Here is a 7,081-nt window from a genome sequence, read left to right on the forward strand (position 1 = left end):
ATCTTGGGTTGTCGTTTTGGACTGTTTTCGTACGAAATTTCATTTCGAATATAAGGTAAGGGGAATTTGATTACAACAGTTATTTTGGAAAACTAAACTGCTAAAAAGCTAGTTTACGTTATTATCTATGATTTAACTGCTTATTTGTGAAATTCTACCGAGTAGAAATGCCGGTTTGACGATTTTACGGTTTTTGGTAAAAACGAGGATTTCGACGTATGATCTCAAATTTTACAAACATCTTTATTTTTGTTTATACTATAGTAGGAGAGGCTCGATTCCTTTATTTATTTAGTTAAACTATGTATATTGAATTTCTATCATTTAGCGGGTTTTTGTTTTAAACTTGTGTAATATATGTTGAAATGGAAATGAATGTATTTTCTATACTACTGATATAGAATATGGGAATGAAATTCCAATTTGTTATACTGACAATGTGATAAACAGAGGCTGGTGATACACCGAGCCGCATTAGTAAACAAAGAGGGGTAAACTGAGTGGAAAGACGCCGGCCGGTTTGAACCCGCTGGAATTATTTCTATACTATTGATATAGATTATGGGAGATAAAATCATATTTGTATAAATTGAATTTATGATACACGGAACCACAGCTTGAGAGTCCCGGGAGGGTTGAAAAATACTTTCTTTGCAGGGTGAAATGAAACCACTGTTATATGATACGGCACGACATCGTAGCTAGATGTACACGTGCAACCACACGTATTAAACGATGTGGGTACCAAGATGGTCGGCTAGCAAGGTGAAACCATTGGCTGATATTGGGCCAATGGGGGCAGTCGGATCGTATGTAGGTACTCGGCAGTGTCTGCATGAACAGGGCATTGGACGAGTACCAGTGCACAACGCGAGCCACGGGGTAAAACTGGTTATAGGGATATTTTGCTGTTGGTCATCTGATAAATCATTAAATGGTCGAAAAACAGATGTGGGAATTTTGTAATATGAATAATGATATACCTAATGCATTACTGTATTGAAAATATTTGATTTATATTTCAGATGTTGAATGAAAATATGCATGTATGCAGTCACACACTGTTGTAACTCCTTCTTCCTTACTGAGAGGTGTCTCACCCTATCTTACAACCTTTGTTTTCAGGTCCGTCCGTGCGTCGGTCCTAGTAGATAAAGGGACTGGGGAGGTTATTTTGGTTAGCTTATGTAAGCATCTAAATTTTATACTAAACTTGATGAAAGTCCTTTTTGGAGGGTTGTAATATGACGATTACTCTAAGTCCAAATGTATGTAAATTATGGATATATTAGTAAACTCTGGTATAAGGCTAGTAGTAATCCCAATGGATGTTTTTGTTTTTCCGCGACATATACATCATGATTATGTATTATTTACACCCGCATGTCCCTGTTTAGGACGGGTTGTTTCCATATCTTGAACAGGTATAGGTATTTGATGTATGTGAGTGACACCTGAGTCCATGTAAAGGGTCGGGTCGTTACATCAATATGTGAACTCGAAGGTATGGATCTCTTCCTCTGATTCGCTTCTACCTCACTCTCCTATATACTGGCCTCAACTGCCATGGCCCTGTCCACTAGCTCAGAGAAACTTTGAGTCAACAATGCCACCACCTGAGCACTATCTCCTGCCTCAAAGTAATTTTTTATAGAAAGGGATACATATTTTTTATTTGTTTAATTTTTTTTAAAAAAAAAATACACAGACACCAAGGTGAAACTGAATCTGTTCATTCCAGTTAGAGTAATTTGTCCCATTGAAGATCGAAACAGAAGAAGCCAACGAATGCATGAAACAGGAACAGACACTGCAATACTCCAACATGCTCACACACATTAATGCTTTGAGTTTAAAACATTTCAATAGTAAATTGCGTTCAATATTTGGATCAACTTATGCAATATACTAACACTTTACATTTACTGGTGATTTTCACCCATCCAGGCATAATTGACAACCTTTATAAAGTTCGATTGATTTGTCACCTTTGGGTTAGCATTCCAATCTCACTACCATTCTTTCAATTATCTTGATTAATTCAATGATTATTTGAAAGTTGGTGCACCTTTGGGCCATCCATAATATTCAAATAGTCATTTTGTTATAGTTTTTGTAAAATTATATTTCAATCAACGTTTACAACTTTTCTCAGTAAGATCACTTTGGTGACAACATGCTAACCATAATAGAAACATTGATTGATACCTTACTCAGCAAAAATTTATCCATAATTTACAGCAGATAATTTACCATTATAGGACATATTAATGTTCCATCCTTAATCAAGCAATGAATGGTTTGCACACATTTTTATTTAATGGCTCATTTCAGTATTTCTTTCCTAGGGAAAAATGTCAATCCGCCCGTTAGACTCGTCGATGAGTGGACACATTAGTTGATGAGTGCTCAACACCTGTTCAGCATTGAAACCAAGGGATTCGTCGATGAGGCACTATTTGAGAAAAATAAAGCCTAGGTATTTTCTCGTCGACGAGTGACCTTAATGGATTCGTCGACGAAAAGAAGGATTTGTCAACGAGACGTTTGACAACAACCCTAGAATTCCAGAAATATAATTTCTGACCACAGAATCATCCCAAAAATAAAAAAAAAAATCCAACAAATAACCCACATACTTTTGGTTTGATTCTAGGAAACCAACACAATCATAAATTTTACCCATAAAACCATAATAAAATCGAAAAGTATAACCATAAGCGGGCTCTGATACCATGTGTAAGAAAACTTTTATAAATATACTACAGCCAATAGGATCTTCAACTATCATGAATTTCACATCTATTTTTCCTTTATGCCAAAAATAAATAAACCATAACATAAACTTTACATACCGGAATCAGCTATGCCAAATTAAATAAGAACACCCAGAGAAGTCGTAGAGATTATTTCTCCCACTTTTCCTTGGTCTCTTTCTTTCCTACACCAGATTTATGAGATTTCCTGATGATCAGAGAATAGAGGTAGAGAGAGGACAATTTCCCATATGCCATCCGTTACTTTACTTGCAGCTCACATCACTTTTCTGCTAACTCTCTTAACTTTTTCACTTTTTAGCTTGCGAGCTTTAGCTTTCCTTCCTTCCTTTTTCACTTTTTTGCTAATCTTCTTTTGCTTAGCTTAACTTGATATAGAGCATGCCCTTACAACTACTTCTCATAACAGTAGTATAGGAATAACCTTCCAACTTTCACCATTAATATCTCATTAATTCTAAATTAATCCTTTCCTGTTAACCCATTAATTTTTCATTCAATACCCTTTAGGATATGGGCCTATACCCTTCATGTGGGATCCATATCATTCATGTGGGACATATCCTTTGGGATAAATGCTATTGCTCTTAATTAATTAATTATATTATGTTAACAACTTGTTAAGCTTTGAGCAATGACACAAGCAATTTGTGGAAAAAAAAAATAGCAATAGGGATTTGGGCACTTGTGGCAATCAAGTTAGTCTAAGATTATTGTTGAAAGAGAGAAAATTAAGAGCACCAGTTGTGAGAGAAGCAAAGCTAGGTTAAGTCATTCTTTTGGTTCTTAATTTTCTTGAACTTCCAACGCTTGAAGTCTATATGTGGCTTGCCAACAGAATTAGTGTTCTCTTCATTCCCATAAAAATTTGTCCCATTGCTCTATAATGTGAGTAGATCATTTGTATGAAGAAACTATAGTTGAAAATAAAAAGAAAAAAAATTCTTAAACATGCAATTAAGTAAGTTAGGCATGGACAAATATTATTTTTAAAGTACATTAGTTTTGCGCCCACAAATTAAGATAGTGTCTATGTGCAAGTAGTCACTGCACATACACATGTTCTCTAGAAATATTATGAGGGCTTGGTTTTATATGGACTCGTAAATATTGAGCAACTAGGGCTTTGGAATCTAATTATATACTATACAATATAAAAATTGAGAATAGTTTAGTAGATTAGAAGAGAGAGAGAGAGAGAGAGAGAGAGAGAGAGAGAGAGAGAGTAGTGAGATACTACATGTTAAAATAAAATTTTATATTACATTTATTTTTTCAAATTCGTACAAATCCAAATTTAAAGGTTTTCTTAGGCATAGCTAGGGTAGGAAAATGCGTTATGATTATAAGAACTTGGCAAAATATCAAATTCTTAAACCAAAAATACTTTATCGGCAGTGTTTGATAGTATGAATTTGGGGATTTGAATTTGAATTTATGTGTATTTGGACAAAATTCAGTACAATTTTGCATTGTGTTTTGTCCAATCTACACATTCAAATCTAGGGCCTCAAATATAAGCTCCCAAATGCAGGGTAATGCAAATCAATATAAAATCATTATTCTTAAAACATCTCAAGGAACACAATTCTTTCATGTTGGTATGAGTAAAGCACATGAATTTTCATTAGTACTCTAGAAAGCTTCAGTCTAAAAATGTTCATAAGATACAACATCATCTTCACACTCACATAGGTAAATCCATCAAATGTGCAATGCATCATCTCACATAAGTTACAGATTCATTAATAGATAAACTTGACCTCACAAATATTACAATTGTATTATTCTATGCACCATATATAAAAAAAGAGTGAAAAAGGAAAACTAATAGCACTCAACAAATGACTCGTTCAAATATGATTTGTCATTATTCGTTTATAACTTGATTTCACGGAATCTCTACATATGTTGGGTTGATATCATTAGTAGTTTATAATTAATAATTTAAGACTAAGGGGCTTATCTCCTTTGAGCTTTCTTCTACTCTAGCTTTCTTGCTAATTCCCTAGTTAAGGATTTTTTAAATTTCTTTCTATCCTCACAAAACATAGAATAGTTAGCCTATGTATGTATAATTTATTATTTTACAACTTTATGTTTTAACCGAATACTCTTATATATTTACCCATAAAGGAATACCTAATGATGAGTTCTTCATTCAATCAACCTCATTAGCCAGCTTTCTAGGATTTATAAATTGAACTTAATTATATCTAGTGGATCAAGCAATTGTTCCATATTGATTTCATTTCTCTAAATCGCCATTTAAAAATGCACTTATATATATATCATATGAAAGTAAAAGTGCATTTTTAAATGTGCATGATTTATATATATGTATGTATGTATGTATGTATGTGTGTATGTATGTACGTATATGTAAATTATGTGTGAAATATAATTCTCATAATTTTCTATCCTCTCCCTGTTTTAAAACTTCATTCCTATTATTCCATTCTGGGTTTTTTTTTTAGTGTTCAGAACATATATAAACTATATTTTCCAATGTTTATTGTTGGCCCAAATTAAAGGACTCGACGACCAACAATGTTGAGGGTGAAGTACTTTTTGTTCTTGTATCTTTGATTTAGTGTGTTATTATTTATGTTATTTATGTTGTAATGTTATATTATTACTTGATTTATACTATATAATTTTTTTTCTCATCCCTCGGCATGACACTTTTTATGGTAAACTACATTAATTAACAGTTTTTTGTTTCAATGATTTTATCTTGTTTCATTATTCCTCATTGTTCACACTTCAATGGTGTTAAAAGTTAGTGTTAGTTGAATTTGTACAAAGCAAAATGCTATTATACATACATTATGAGAACAAAGTTAAGATTTGTTTGGCCAATCTTGCTAGATGGTCAATATATTTAATTCGACAACCCATGCAAAAAGACAATGGGATCCAGAAAACATGTCGAGAAAGGAAATATATTGGTCTAGGATCAGTAAGGTCGGTGTAATAAATTCATTTGAGAAATTATAACAAACTAGTACTAAAATGTCTTCATTATAGATGTAACAAATGTTACTATTATAACAACTTGTTAATTGATCAAGGTTTAGTATTAAATTATATATTTTACGAAATTATTAGGCATGTTGAGTATATATACCAAACCAATCATGTGTCGTCATGTGAAGGGAGCCTTTTAGTTTCCTATTCAAACTTCTTAGCAATGGTTTCACATCTGGTACATCTATCATTTTTTTTGTTGGTTTGTGTACTAATCAACTAATACTCTTGATGCACCTAATATTTTCTCATACTTTTACAGTGGCCAAACAACTACTTGAGGTGATGACATTCTCCACAAATCAATTCCTTTTCAAATAAAATCCAAATCATACCTAGCTACAAGGACTTGAGTATGTATAGAAGAATGTTTCTATACACAAGTATGCTTAAAATACCCAAATTAGTTTTGCACACACTATTCCTAGTTATGATATTTCAAAAGTATGGTCTTCCATTCTTGGCATGGTTAATTATTGGTAGGTTGGTAACTACTCACATACGATCGTGTAGATGTGCATGGCATAACACTCTCATCATTGTATTGTCAGTACTTTCCACGCACCTTATTATCCATTTAACCGATCTACCTAGAACAAGTTTGCTGTTGTTTGAGGTGTGGCTCTTATACTTTGGTTTTCTTAAACAAATAAGGAAGAAGAAAAACATAAAGGGGCAACACAGCAGGGACTCGTCGACGAGTGCCCTATGCTTGTTGACGAGTAGATCTTGAGAGTAAGAAAATCTCAGAGTTCTGGACTCGTCGACGAATGCCCTGTTCTCGCCGACGAGTGGTCTTCTATGGATCGTCGATGAATCCCCTGTACTCGCTGATGAATGCGCCTGGGCTGTGAGCCGTTTTTCTGAATTTTGAATTTTGAATGTTGGGCGGTTGGGTATTTGGAGGGAAACCTCTGAAGGACTATTATATATGTCATTATGGGCATATATTGATAGAGAGAGTGATCATTTGAGAAGCGTATTGTGTACTTTGTGATTTCCTTAGTGAAATTCTTGTGCCATTGCTTCCATGGATGTTGCCTTTGTTGAACCACGTAAATCTTGTTGTTGCTCTTGTTGTTTATTATTTTCTGGTTGTGTTTCATTTACTTGTTGTATTTATTCCGTTGCGCATCCTAATTATTCGATCCATATCACAAAAAATTGGTATCAGAGCGATTGTTGTTATGGCATCGAGGTCATCTTCTGCAAGATTTGACATCGTCAAATTTGATGGAACCGAGAACTTTGGTTTATGGTAAAGGAGAGTGAAG

The sequence above is a fragment of the Malania oleifera genome, chromosome 11 (assembly GCF_029873635.1).
Source record: "Malania oleifera isolate guangnan ecotype guangnan chromosome 11, ASM2987363v1, whole genome shotgun sequence".
NCBI lineage: Eukaryota > Viridiplantae > Streptophyta > Magnoliopsida > Santalales > Ximeniaceae > Malania > Malania oleifera.